We start from the raw sequence: 14,751 nt of genomic DNA on the forward strand, positions 1-14,751 counted from the left end.
CATTCATACAGAATAAAAGAACAAACAAACTTCTGGGCAAGGAATGAAGCACAGTGTTAGAGCTCATGCTTTGTCATATGAGATTTGACCTTGATCCTTGGTAACACACACACACACACACACACACACACACACACACACACACACACAGTGATACTTAAATATGGTAAGCAGAAAAATTATTCCAAGTGAAGATTCATGGTTTCACACTCACTCTTCCACAATATCACTTCCCAGAAGCAACTACTCCCTTTCAAATAATCACTTGAAAGTAAAACACAGTATCCATTTTAGGCAATTTATCACCATTTCTCTCATTTTCCAGCCTCTGAATTTGGCATTATGTCTCTATGAATTTATTTAAATTGTATATTTCAAATAAATGGAATCATATATACACTTATATGACTACTCATATCTGCCTTCTTTTTTCACCTTAGCATTTATCTTTTCATTATTATTATTTGTGTTGGGGCCACACCTGATAATGCTCAGGGCTTATTCCTGACTCTGTCCTCAATGATTATTCATGATGATTCTTGGGGGGGGGGTATATAAAATGCTGGGGAATGAACCAAGGTTGGCTGCATGCTATTTTAATTTTTAAAAAAGTTTTTCCTATGTTTTCTTATACTACTTAAATAATTTCCTTTAGATTTTTCAATTTATATTGGTAAATATATAAATTCATATTGTACATAGACTGGACCTACTTCTTTTGTTTGTTTGTTTGTTTGGGTCACACCCAGCAGTGCTCAGGGTTTACTCCTGGCTCTATGCCAGAAATCGCACCTGGCAGGCTCCGGGGACCATATGGGATCCCGGGATTTGAACCGCCATCCTTCTGCATGCAAGGCAAATGCTCTACCTCCATGCTATTTCTCTGGCTCCCGGACCTACTTTTATTACTATTGGGAAAGCTGTTTGGGTCATGTCCAGTGGCGCCTAGGGGCTACTCCTGACTATGCTAGAGGGATCACATTAGCTTGTTTTTTGTTTGTTTGGTTTTGGTTTTGGTTTTTTTTTGGGGGGTCACACTTACAACGCTCAAGGATTACTCCAGGCTCCGTGCTCAGAAATCGCTCCTCGAAGACACAGGGGTCCATATGAGATGCTGGGATTCGAACCATTGTCAGTCCTGGGCCTGCTGCTTGCCAAGCAAACGCCCTACCGCTGTACTATCTCTCCGACCCCTCTTAGCCTTTTTTTCTTTTATTATTATTTTTTGTTTGTTTGACCCCTCTTAGCCTTTTTTTCTTTTATTATTATTTTTTGTTTGTTTGTTTTGGAGGGCCAACTGACAGTGTTTAGGATTTACTCCTGTATCTGTGCTCAGGAATCACTACTGGTAGTGCTATGGGTATCATATGGTATGCCAGAGATTGAACCAGACTAGATACATGCAAGGCAAGTGCTTTATTTAAGCCCTGCATTTTTTTCTAGCCTAGGAAACTTTTATTTCCTTAATAGAGGTATCTAGTTACTCAAACACAATATACTATATATAGCTATTGTTTATTCATTTTATTTTTTTTTTCCAGGTTTGGAGCTGCTCAGGGATTGATTACTCCTGGCTCTGCACTCAGTCATTACTGGGGGGAATCTTCTGACATCTTGAAGATTGAAACTGAGTCAGCTATATGCAAGGTAAGCACCCTACCAGCTATACTCCAGCCTGTTTATTCCTTTTTTATTTTTTTACTTTTTTTTAAACCCCACCCCCACCAGCCAAAAAGCATGGTTTAGGGGCTGGCGCGATAGAGCAGTGATAGGGCGTTTGCCTTGCATGCGGCTGACCCAAGATGGACCTGGGTTCAATCCTCGGCATCCCATATGGTCCCCCAAGCCAGGAGCAATTTCTGAGCACATAGCCAGGAGTAACCCCTGAGCATCACCTGGTGTGACCTTCCCCCCCCCAAAAAAAAACAAAAAATAAAAAAAAGCATGGCTTCCAATTAAATGACATTAAACTTGGTTGCTTTTGCATATTTTCTTGGAAATAAGAATACAATAATACTGCATAATCATTGTTTTCAGTAGTTTAAGCAGTATTATGATACCTCATCACTCATGAAAAAGACCTACATCAAATATAGAATATTGCATAGATAAGACATCTAATTCTATGTTTATTTATTTTTAATGTTAAATTACTTTCTATAAACAAAAAATTATTTAACTTCTCCATCTCTGGTTATTCCCAGGGCTTTGCAGTTATGTACAGAACTGTTATAAACGTGCTTATCTATATTTCATTTTAAACTTTATGCTTATACCACTTATAACTTGTATTGCTTGTAATTTCTATTGACCTATTTTCTATTTTATTTTTCAGACTGGGACTTTTAAGGCTTACTTACATTTTAGGAACTTTATTCCATATTGCCTAAGAAAGGAATGAACGCTCAGCAGGAAATATTGAATTGAGTTGAATTAAATTGAATGGAATTAGTAGCCTGCTGTGAGCAGTGAAATGTATAACTTGAAATAATGGTTTATTTCCCGTTAATTCAACAAAGGGAGGAACAACAAGATAATATAATCATATACATATTTTGAATATAACACTGTATTTATAAGTTGCTAAAAAAATGTAATCTTAAAAAGGATAAAAGTCAAGTAACTTATTTGCTTTTGATATTCTTGGAATTTTCAAAGGCATACTATTACTGATATATATTCTGTGTCTTGTCAAAAACAGTTGAAATTTTATTGCATAATTTACTTTTCATGTATCTAAAAAGAACATGCTGGCCTTATTTGGCATATCTCTCACATCATTCTTTTGACTAATCCATTTGTTTAAATGATGGGCGGCTAGGAGTTACTACATCCTCTTATGGTAGAAGCAAATGCCTCTCAGAACGCATTCCAGACTAGGTTTTCATCCAAGGATTAAAAGCCTGAGTGAAAAAAAACTCTACATCTCTCTCAGAATTACAATTGATTTCCCCCTCTTATTCAGCTATTATTGCAGCAAGCACTACACTAAAATAGTGACCAATAGGCTAGTGCCATCCCTTTTTAGGACAGATTCAATGTGTGAAAAAATAAATGAGTAACTTTTGTTCACCTAGAGGCTTACCAGAAATTTATATATAGATTAAAGTTCAGAAGAAATTTTAAAAATACATTCCCATTAGCCATAGTATATCAAGCTCTTAAACAATGGTATATACAAACAAAACTAGTTTTGATAGAGAGAAATTTTGTTAATTTTTAAGTTAAAAATAACTAAATGGCCATTTATTAGCATGTTTTATAGTTCTTTCAAGCTTGCGATCCCCCTTGAACATGTCTGTCTCTCTGTCTTTTTTGTTAGTTTGTTTGTTTTTTTGTTTTGGGGCCACACCCGACGGTGCTCAGTGGTTACTCCTGGCTGTCTGCTCAGAAATAGCTCCTGGCAGGCACAGTGGACCATATGGGACACCGGGATTCGAACCAACCACCTTAGGTCCTGGATTGGCTGCTTGCAAGGAAAACGCCGCTGTGCTATTTCTCCGGGCCCTTCTCTGTCTTTTTGCCAACATTTTCCAACTCTGGAGAAGCCCATGCTCTCTTTTGGCCACATACGCATGCCTCTCTTTCTCTCCCCTCACATCTAAGTAAATTTTATCCAATAAAAATGATTTTGCTTTATTGAAACAAAACAATAAAGAATATTTTATTATTAAATTCAATTACTATTACTACTAAGTATCCACACCCTATTAAAGCAAGAAACTCTGTTACAATTAATGTGGAATAAATAAAATACTCAAAAGTTTTGAGTTGGTGGAAACTACACAAGACACTGTCTCCCAACTAAGTCAACTTCCCTCTTTCCCTTTCTTTTATTTATTTATTTACTTATTTTTGTTCTAAATCACTGCACTGTTGCCTAATTATAAAAACCACCATTACAAAATTTAGAAAATAAATTGCTGCCAAGAGTTTATAGCATTTGTCTAAAGTTTGGTATACATCTTGTTCCTTTTGATTACCTTTATAGTACTGTATCAATTCTATGGTATAGGCGGTATAAACAAACGAAGCAAAAATATTTTATTTCTCTCTCTAACAGCTCTTGAGGAATTCAAAAGTAAGGTGTCAGTGAATTAAGAATTAAGGGAGAGGCTGTTTTTGGTATACCAGAGATTCAAGAATAACCCATTTTTTTCTTTCTTTTAGGATGGGGCTTTTGTATATTGATATTAATTCCATTCATGAAGGCTCCTATTACCTAATTACCTTTCCAAAATCTCAACTATCAATATTGAGATTATGCTTGACTAGATGTGAGCAAGGTTGGGGAAGATAGAGTCAAGGGCAGTACTTATGGGTCTTAATCCACAGAATGTATTCACATATATTTTAATTTTAATTATATATTTTAATTACTGAGTAGCACTGGACAAGTCTGCCTTGTTTTTAAGTATTATCATTCTATTAGAAAGAGCTTTGCCACAGATAATTGTTAGCCTCTGGAGTCAGACAAAATCACACAATTGAAATAAAGCAAAAAAAAAAAAAAAAAAAAAAAAAGCTTTATTTCATCTATCAACAAGCTACAAACTGACCAACAGGTCCACCTCCTGCAGGAGGCAACCCTGCCCCAAGGTCACAAACCAATCTATATAAGGTTAGAGGAGGAAGTCTTGACATTCAATTTGATTGGCTGTTGTCTAGGATGTTTCTAGGGTATGTCATCATGTCCTTTTATGGCTAGGTGTCTAGGGCAGAATATTGTGCTTTTTAGGGCCTTGTGGTCTGTGTTATTATTGGTAGGGATAGAAATGGTAGAAATTGGTAGGCTTTTAAATGGAAATAGCCTTGTTATCCTTTTTTTTTTTTTTTTTTTTTGTCCCCCAATTCACAATACATACCCGGCAAGGGGCCTGTGTTGAGGTGTATATGGGGTGCCTTTACTGTACCTCCTCTTTCTATACAGCCAGTGTAAAGAACACAGCCTGTGGTAAGAATTGGGAGGCCTTATTTTATCTTTTAATTATTTTTTTTTTCTTCAGGGCAAACTAAAGTTGTTTTTTTTTTTTTTTTAAGTAAGAATTCATTTAAAGGACAAAATTGATTAACATAATAAGGTAAACTAATATAACATAATATAGTGACATAACATAACATATAATATAATTAATATAATAATAATACATGTAAGTCAAAGAAAGTTTCTGATTAAAAACACAATTTTTTTTTCATAATGGCTTACATATCTTTCACTGTAGTATTTTGGGTACATATTCACATTGAATCAGGGGAATACCCATCACCTAATATGTCCTCTTCTCAATCAAAAATCAAATATACTGAAAATAGGCAGAGTCCTGTCTAGAGGCTTCCAACCTCAGTTTGAGAGAGGATGTGAAAAAAGTAATTAAAATACACAACAATACAAAAAAAAATATCGAATTAAATAACCGATAAGCACCACACAATAAAGACAGGCACCACACAATAATCTCGGTTCTGAAATCAAATCATACTCAAGTGCAAAAAAGAAAGAGAAAGACAAAACAAAATAAAATAAAATAATATTGGAGACATCAACCGTAATCTCCACACCAAAATAAAGACGTCAAAAAAATAGATCATTTATTCTCCTCTTGCTGCTTTCGTGGTATGTGGAAGACTTCTACTTTATCTTGGATGGTAAAATCAGACCTGTTTCTAGAGATCTTGGTGGCTGTGCAGATCAGGGAATGGAGTTTATGGAGTCTTTCTTTGTGGTTCTAGCAGTTATGCTTCTTCAATGTCTTTTTTTGTTTTTTATGTATTCTAGGTGTTTCAGAATAGTGCTACCATTCTGTGTTTTTCTTTTGTCTTCTGACTTACTTCGTTTAACATAACATGATCTAGGTCCATCCACGTTGCTGCAAAGTCTGTGATTGTATCATTTCTAACTGCCATGTAATATTCCATTGTATATATGTACCACATCTTAATGATCCATTCATCTGTTGTTGGACATCGAGGTTGGTTCCAAGATTTGGCTATTATACTGAGTGCTGCAATAAATAGTGGGGTGCATATGTATTTTGGAATGAATGTCCTTCCATCTTGGGGATATATGCCTAGAAGAGCAATTGCTGGGTCAAATGGCAGCTCAATTCTGAGTTCTTTGAGCACTCTCCAGACTTTTCTCCATAGATGTTGGACCAAGGGGCATTCCCACCAGCAATGAATGAGAGTTCCTTTCATACTACATCCTCTCCAACAAAGGTTGTTCCATTTTTTTGATGTGAGCCAACCTCACTGGTGTGAGGTGGTATCTCATTGTTGTCTTGATTTGGATCTCCCTGATGATGAGTGAAGGTGAGCATGTTTTCATGTGTTTGTTGGCCATCCTTCTCTCTTCCTCAGAGAAATGTCTATTCATTTCGTCTCCCCATTTTTTTATGGCTTCGTTTGGTTTTGAAGGACTCAGGTTTCTGAGCGCTTTGTATGTTCTAGATATCAGCCCTTTATCTGATATATCAAGTGAAAAGATTTTTTCCCATTCTGTTAGCTGTCTTCTTGCATTAAGTAGGGTTTCTTTTGCCATGCAGAAGCTTTTTAGTTTGATATAGTCCCATTTGTTTATAGTTGATGCTAACGTTTTTGCCATTGGTGCTCCATTCTCAAAGACCCTTTTAATATAAAGGTCTTCGAGTGTTAAAGACACTCAGCAAAATAGGGTTAGAAGGCACCTTCCTTAAGATAGTTACAGCTATTTATGAAAAGCCTACAGCCAACATTATACTTAATGGCGAGAAACTAGAAGCATTCCCACAAAGGTCAGGAACTAGGCAAGGCTGTCCACTCTCTCCACTCTTATTCAATATAACCTTAGAAGTCCTAGCAATAGCAATCCGACAAGAGAAGGGAATCAAAGGAATTCAAGTAGGGAAAGAGGAGCACAAGCTAGCTCTATTTGCTGATGATATGATGATATACATCAAAAACCCTAAAGAATCCACAGAAAAACTACTAGAAACAATCAACCAATACAGTAAAGTGGCTGGATACAAAGTCAATACACAAAAGACAGTAGCGTTTTTATATACAAACAATGAAGTTGAGGAGAGAGAGATTAAAAATACAATTCCATTTAAGATAGTATCAAAAAATATCAAATACTAGGAATCAACCCTTACAAGAGAAGTGAAAGATCTATACAGGGAAACTTCAAAACACTTCAGAAAGAAATTGAAGATGATCTAAAGAATGGAAGAAATCCCCATCTCATGGTAGGCTAGAATTAACATAGTCAAAATGACTATTTTACCCAAACTTGCTATATAGATTTAATGCAATACCTATCAAATCCAGACACAATTCTTTAAAGAACTAGAACAATCAATTATAAATTCATTTGGAACCCATAGAAGACCCAGGATAGCTAAACACATTCTGAAAAATGAGAAGTTGGGAGGTATCTCCTTACCTAACTTGAAACTATACTATAAAGGCCATAGTATAAAAACAGCATGGTACTGGAACAGAGACAGGACCTCAGACCAGTGGATTAGAACAGAATTCCCAGACATAAACCCCCAGATATATAGCCAACTAATATTTGATAAAAGAGGCAAGAATATGAAATGGAACAAAGAAAGCCTATTCAACAAATGGTGTTGGTACAACTGGAAACTCATATGCACGAAAGTGAAAATCGACCCATATCTCACTCCTTATACAAAAGTCAACTCAAAATGGATCAAAGATCTGGAAATCAGACCTGAATCTATAAAGTTTATCGAGAATAAAATAGGCAGCCTTGGGGCCGGGCGGTGGCGCTGGAGGTAAGGTGCCTGCCTTACAAGCGCTAGCCAAGGAACGGACAGCGGTTCGATCCCCGGCGTCCCATATGGTTCCCCCAAGCCAGGGGCGATTTCTGAGCACATAGCCAGGAGTAACCCCTGAGCGTCAAACGGGTGTGGCCCAAAAACCAAAAAAAAAAAAAAAAAAAAAAATAGGCAGCCTTGTTATCCTTAAATGGAAACTTAACATTAGGTTGATAAAATGGAGTCCCTTCTGCTCTAGGCTTCACAATAATAATTCCATGAATACCACTGGGAAATTTTTGCATTTGCCCACAAGAAAATATTTATTTAAAATTGATGTAAAATTCTCTATTCCAAGATACACAGGGATTCCTAGCCAATTACTTCAATAAACTCCAATGTAATTATGTCACATTTTCCTAATTTGTCTAGGAAAGTAGTGTTCATATAGTTGGCATTTCATGCTGGTTTGTAGCAGGAGTAGCTAATATTTTTCTTTGGACTTTTTAATATCATTTCTAAATTCATTCAACAATTCATGCTCTAGTTTTAGGTTTAAAATTTTGAAGTGACGCTCAGGGGTTACTCTTGGCTATACACTCAAAAATCATTCCTGGCTTGGGGTACCATATGGGAGGCTGGGGGGTCTAAATGCAGTGTGCAAGGCAGATGCCTTATGCCCTGCACCACCGCTCAGGCCCCATATTTTTAAAATGTTTATTAGTTAAAAAGAAATTAATATTTCTTTATCTTTGGGAAGATTTTATAGGGGGATGGTTTTTGGGTCACACCTGGCATCTTACTCGTGGCTCTGTGCTAAGGGATAAATACTGACAGGGCTAAGGGTGCCATATGGGGTATCGGAATCAAACTTGGTTGGGACACATGCAAAACAATACCCTACCCTTTGTATTATTCATTATTATTATTCATATTATTCATTCAACCCCTGGTGTTTGGAGTTTTTCAACCAAAGAGCAATAATGTTTTGAGTATAAAATGTTGAGTATTCAAAATGTTAATAATTAAAAATTAAACATTTTTGTGTCAGTGGCTTCTATAAGATAAATAATAAGGAACTGAAATAGATAGTAATACCTTGTAATTCCTTAGTCTAATAAAAAAATTGGCTCACATAGATTCTTTTCTATGTTTTTTACACCTGAAATTGAGTTTTTTAATTTAATTATAAAACATGTGACCAGGAACTGCCTGTAAACATTCCATTCATAATATGAAGAGGTTGATTTGAGAGAATGAATTTGAGATATTTTAAGGAAGAGAGGACTAGAAAGGAGGAAAAAAGAAGGGGAAGACAAAAGTGCAACAGATACAAAGGAAATAAATACCACCTTTAACTATTTTAAGCTAGTTCAAGATGTAAATTTTTTATATGCTCTTCATTAATGAAAAACAAATCTGTTATTACCTGAAAAGAAGTATTTGTACTGGAATGATTTAAAAATGTAATTTGGCTATGAGAGGGAGCCAATAATATATATAGCAATTTTTGAAACCAATATTAAGGCAAACTGTTCAATTTCTTCCCAAATTTCTGTTAAAACACAGGCAAGTACACCACAATTGTTAGTTAATATGATTGCATAACAAATGTTAGAATATTGAGGATACTAGTCATTTCTTGCAGCTTCTTTGTAACTTAAGGATAAAGAGGGAGATAAGAACTACGTTGGCTTATTAGAGGAGCATCCATTAGTGTCTGTTAGCAAATCTTGATTGAAAAGAACATTACTACCCATGTACCAGAAATCCAAAGTAACCGAAGTGAGAGAAAATCATTTCTTAATCATTTACAAGATCAGTGAATAGGGCTTGAGAACTCAGAAAATGTTCTCCAGACATATGGTCACCTAATTTTTTGATAAAGGAGCAAGAAATTCTAAATGGAGCAAGGAAAGTCTCATCAAACACGTTGGTGAGACACAACTGATTAGCTCACTTGCAAAAAAAGCGAACTCAGACCTCCAGCTAACACCATGTATGAAGGTAAACTCCAAATGATTAAAGACCTTGATATCAGATTTGAACCAAAAGGTATTATAGAACAACATGTAGGTAAAACACTCATGACATTCCTTCTTAAAAGCATCTTTAAGAAGGAAACAGCACTTTCCAAACAAGTAGAAGCAAAGATAAGAGATGGGACTATATTAAGCTGACTGAGGAGCTTATGTAGCTCAAAGAATAGTGCTCAGAATACAAGAGCCACCCACTGAGTGGGGAGAAACTATTCATCCAATACCATCAGATAAGGGGCTAATATCCAAAATATAACAAGGCACTGACAGAACTTTACAAGAAAAAAATCTAATCTCATCAAAAAATGGGGAGAAAAAAATGAACAGACACTTTGTAGAAGAAGAAATACAAATGACCAAAAGGCACATAAAAAATGCTCCACATTACTAATCATCAGAGAGATGCAAATCAAAACAACTATGAGGCACCATCTCAAGCCACAGAGATTGGCACACATCACAAAGAATGAGTACAAGCAGTGCTAGTGGGGATGTGGAGAGAAAGGAACTCTCTTTCATTGCTGGTGGGAATGCCATCTAGTCCAACCTTTATAGAAAGCGATATGGAGATTCCTCCAAAAACTGGAAATTGAGCTCCCATACGATCCAGCTATACCACTCCTAGATATACCCTAGGAACATAAAAGTACAACACAAAATCCCTTCCTCACACCTATATTCATTGCAGCGCTATTTACAATAGCCAAACTCTGGAAAACAACCAAGATGTTCTTCAAAAGATGAATGGCTAAAGAAAACTGTGGTACATATACACAATAAGAATATTTACGCAGCTATCAGGAGAGATGAACTCATGAAATTTTCCTATAAGTGAATGTACATGGAATCTATTTTGCTGAATGAAATACCATAAGTCAGAGGGAGAGAGATAGATGCAGAATAGTCTCCCTCATCTATGGGTTTTAAGGAAAAAAAGACATTTTTACAATAATTCCCAGAGACAAAGGAGAGGAGGGCTGGAAGGTCCAGCTCACAACATGAAGCTCACCACAAAGAGTGATGAGCACAGTTAGAGAAATAACTACATTGAGAACTATCATAACAATGTGAATGAGTGAGGGAAATAGAAAGCCTGTCTCGAGTGCAGGTGGGGATGGGGTGGGGAGGAGGGAGAATTGGGACATTGTTGATGGGAATGTTGCACTGGTGAAGGGGGTATTCTTCACATGACTGAAAACCAACTACAATCGTATTTGTAATCAAGGTGTTTAAATAAAGATATTAATAAAAATCACAAAAAAGAATAACCCCTGAACACCCCTTTCTCTCAAATTTTTAATAAACCAAGCTTTTCATATGTCAAATGTTTGCATTTTAAAAATTATAACATAATTTCTAATTAATAATCAAATCCAGCACAGTATATGCGATCTTTGTTAAATTACCAGGAAGATCTAATATAGTAACTCATTTATAATTTTCAGATAAACAAATGTCCCTTAAAATATTAAGTCTTATTCAGAGATCTGTTTCAAAATAAAAATTTCTAAACATAATAAATATGTAGGGTTTTTTTGGAAGTCTCACAATGAAGCATAAACTAGAGAAAGAGTAATAGAGGTTTTTTTGTGCATAGATTTTATTTAATAGTTATATTATAAATTTGTGGCACTGGTAAAAGGGAGTGTTCTTTACATGACTGAAACCCAACTACAATCATATTTGTAATCAAGGTGTTTAAATAAAGATATTAATAAAAAACCTTTCAAAATTTTAAAAATAATCCTAACAAGGCTTAGATTGAATGAAATAAAGTGTGTACAAAAGTCTTTGTATTCCAAACTTTAGCATGCTTGGAAAAATTTGAGAAAATGATCCAAACTAAAAACATTAGGTACTTCTGATGGAAAAGGAAGGATGTCTCAGAGAACAGGACCAATAACTCAGAGTGGAGTGAAGATTTATAAAGAACAATGCGCAAGGATTAGGAATTAACATAATCATGAAAGTTCCTTGATGAACTTAGCTGGATTTCAGAATTGCTATCGAACAGTGACTAGTGCATGCTTTTCATTTTTGAAAGATATTTTATAATTTATAATTTCCCAGAATACTTTGGGTCTGTTACCAATTAATAGCACTTGAGTTGTATCACTCATAATTGGATTTGATTTAGATGGCTAATACTAGTCTTTTTACTAGAGAGATCTGAAAACAAACAATTGAATTTGGTGTATAAAAGGGATTTGAATTTTTGTTTGGATAAAATGAATGGTAAGTTATATTTCTAAAATAAGAAAAAGATTGCATCAATATCTCTCATTCCATAAGCTTTTCACAATTGCAATTTTTTATAGTTTTTCATCAAGGTAAAGTATCTATATATCTTCTACTTAAATTCGAGTAGACAGTTGTGCATGTGCATGATTTTAGTGCTACTATCTGACATTAAAGTTGGATCATGACAATGGCAAACATTTCATCTCACTTTCTTTATACCCTTTTTCAAACCAGTTGCCATGTTGATACGTATTTCAAGAATTTGAGAAAGATCTAACTACCAAGAACTTGGTCTTACCTACGTACAAACGCCATTATGATACAAAAAAAGACATCGGTATGCTAGTCATGTAAAATCATTTTGTAATATACCTTGCAAATGTGTCAACTGTAATTACATGCAATGCAAAATCTCTTACCTACCTAAACTAAAGGATTCAATATTAGGGGCTGAGTAGCATTGCTACTTGGGTCCTAGAATTTCAGGGACCACAAAGCTACCTTTGTTAAGTTTGGGAGCCTCCAAAGCTCCACCTGTGGTCTTGAGAGGCATGTGGGTGCTAGGATTCAAATTTGAGAGTTTTACATGCACTTCTGACAGCTTTATATTTGTTTTATTTCTTTATATTTGTTTTCATTTATTTAAATAGGAATTTTCAAAGAGGTTAAAAAGTATGCTGCCCAATATTCTTACAATATTTAAATATAATGTAAGCTGGAATAATAGTATGGGAGGCACTTGCTTAGCATCAATATATAGTCCCTTGAGCATTATCATGGGTCACTCTGAGCATAAAATCAGGTATAGCCCTGAATTCTGAAGGGTATTTCCTGTTTAAGTATAATATATAAATACATATAATTTTAACATTAGCTTATTATATATACAAATATACATTGTTATCTTTATTCTTAGTGGTTTGCTGTGTTTTAGGTATTCAATTACTATATCCCTTCAAAATATGTTACCACACTGTAAGCATCATTGGGATCATCTCCCCTTTTATACCCTGTTCTTCCCTCTCTGATTGCCTTAGTTAATATTCAGAGTGCAAAGTTTGTTTTTGTTTGTCTGTTCCCTTGATTTGCTTCTCTTCTCCAACATTAAGAGTGAGAGCAGCTAGTCAAATTTCAATTATGTAGAAGGGGATGTAGAACTCATCCAAGGTATTTTTCTAATTTTCCTTTTGTACCTTTTATTTTTGCATATTTTATAATCATACATAAATCTATATAATGTTCATTTCAATATTTAGTATTAAAATATTCTTTGATATTATTATTATTAAGCACTTAAGATACATCTAATATCAATCATCTATAATTTCCAATGTTTGGTCAATTAAAATATTTTCAGATCATACTTTTCTCTGAAATTTGCTTGTGCATGGTTACTATATTCTATATCTTTATAGTATAGTGTTTAATCAAAATCAGCTGCTAATGAGCAGTATTAGCTAAATAGTATCACAGAAGATTCCCTAATGTTTGTTGATAAATTGTTAAATGTTGTTAAATTGTTGTATTAATAATTCAGAGAAGTGTAATTATCACTCTTTACCTCAGTGGGAATAGAAATTTCTATTTTTTATTTTTTCCTGAATAATTATAGGTATATATATATATACCTATAATGTGACTTTATGCGCATGTTTATTATATGCACAATGATCAGTATCTTAAGACAGATGTTTCTTTTGACGATCTGACTTACATTTGGTTGACCTTGCAAAATTGTTGCAAGGAAAATGAACCTGTTATCTTTCTTAAATTTCTTTCTCTGGTTTCTACCATATGGAGTTAGTTACATTTATCCCATTAGTCACTAAAACAACTTTCTGAGTCATTCTAGCATATTTGCTCTCCTCAAGAGAATCAATTTCTGTACCTTTTATCTCCCAGTTATTATTGGTTGCTTCAAAATTCTCCTTATCCATTGCAAAGCTTTACTTTGTTTCTTATCTGATTTCAAAATGATATCACCATCTTTCAAAGGCTTAAAAAGGACCTCCTTTTTATTGAATACCACAAGTACTGACCCTTATCTATAACTTGGCTTTATTATCAAATATAATCTCTCCTTGAATTTCAACTCTTTTTTGTTTTTGTTTTTGTTTTTTTATTCTTGAATTTCAACTCTTGATTGATGGAACTCAGTTCAAATTTTTCTTATTCTCAGCTCAGTCTTCATCTTTTTTTCTATAATTCTCTTTTAAATGCTTCACAATAGTCCTTGATATTTTATTTTATAGCCTAGCATGCTGATTTTACCAATTTGTTTCAATTTTTATCAATATAGGAAATTCTTAAATTTCCATTACAGTCCAAGTCTTAACCACAATATTTATATATGAACACCTCAATATCCCAAACCATACCATTTATCTTCATGCCATCTCCTACAAAGAAAGTGCAACTAAATAACATGAGGCCTCCTCATAATATATATTAAATATATAAAATCTCTTTTCCAAGCCATATCTAGGTGTGGAGTTGGAAGCACATATGCTATTTTTAATTCATTTCTCTGTCATTAACTATATCTAGTTACCAGACAGTGCCATTTCTTTTGTTTTGTTTTGGAGCTACGCCCAGCTGGCTCTGTGATTAGGACTCTCTCCTCATAGTGCTCAGGGGACCATATGTAGGCTAGGGATCAAACTTGTGTTGGCTGTCTGCAAGGCAAATGCCTTATCCCTTGAACTATCTCT

General features: G+C 34.7%; 1 protein-coding gene and 1 non-coding gene across 2 annotated transcripts in view; one reads left to right on the forward strand and one right to left on the reverse strand.

The window, feature by feature from the left end:
• MET (MET proto-oncogene, receptor tyrosine kinase) overlaps nucleotides 1–14,751 on the forward strand; it is an 811,679-nt gene that overhangs the window by 172,425 nt on the left and 624,503 nt on the right. The window lies entirely within an intron of this gene.
• Nucleotides 4,839–4,971, reverse strand: LOC126031713 (small nucleolar RNA SNORA51). Its single transcript, XR_007503551.1, has one exon. It is a non-coding gene; the product is annotated as a small nucleolar RNA SNORA51 (small nucleolar RNA).

This window comes from Suncus etruscus, chromosome 1 (genome assembly GCF_024139225.1).
Source record: "Suncus etruscus isolate mSunEtr1 chromosome 1, mSunEtr1.pri.cur, whole genome shotgun sequence".
In the NCBI taxonomy this organism is placed as follows: domain Eukaryota; kingdom Metazoa; phylum Chordata; class Mammalia; order Eulipotyphla; family Soricidae; genus Suncus; species Suncus etruscus.